This window comes from Uloborus diversus, chromosome 6 (assembly GCF_026930045.1).
Source record: "Uloborus diversus isolate 005 chromosome 6, Udiv.v.3.1, whole genome shotgun sequence".
NCBI lineage: Eukaryota > Metazoa > Arthropoda > Arachnida > Araneae > Uloboridae > Uloborus > Uloborus diversus.
In genome coordinates this window covers 145,119,300-145,120,193 of record NC_072736.1, presented here as the reverse complement: position 1 = coordinate 145,120,193, position 894 = coordinate 145,119,300, and positions in this window count along the sequence as shown.

Below are 894 nucleotides of genomic sequence, written 5' to 3'. Positions count from 1 at the left end.
CAATAAATATGTTACTTAAAAACATCTTGGTCTTTTTATTTTGTATGTTATTTGATCAGATTCAGTAAAAGTAAAGTTTTTATGTTCTCCATCTCTATTAAAGAGTTTTAAGTGCAGGGCGTAATGACAAAAATATAAATGATTAGTTTTTTTAATCCCTCAGATCAAGCCGTCAGTATTACAGCATGGTGTGACACAAGGTCTACAAATTGCATTCATGTGCTTAGGTCTGTTTTTCCCCCTCTGGGGTTCGTACTTGTCATGGAAATCCTGGAAAGTCATGGAAAAAAAATAAGCAAATTTCAGACCTGGAAAAGTCATTTGAAAATTGAAATTTTCAGTCTAAGTCATGGAAATTTATTTTCAGTCATGGAAAAATGTTCTGGGGAAAAGTAACAGTAGCTAAAAAGAGCATTAGAAATCTTGAGTGATTTAGTATTGCACCATGAAAGCTATTTAAACTGGAAAATTGAACGATCTCAAATAACATTGCATCCAAGTTTGTTTTCATCACTCCTAAATCTTTATTTCTAATCTAAATCTAAGGTTTTGGACAATCTTTAGTCATGCGATGGAATACAGAAATAGGGGAATTCTAATGCTCAAAAACAGTTGTGTTCAATATACAGAACGCAAAACTAATCCATTCGACCCACTGGTACGTTCAGTGTCATTATTCAAACATGTTCTAGGATTTCTGAACCTATTAATTTATATGCATTTGAAAATGTACAAATAAGTAAAAAAGTACATTTAAATCAAAAGATTTATTTACTATGAAATGTTTTATTTTTATTTTTTTAAAATAAAATCTGGTTTAGAAACATGAATTTATTGAAAAATGTAGCTTTATTTTAAAGAACCAAAAAATTGTCAAGTTGACACTAAAAGGCA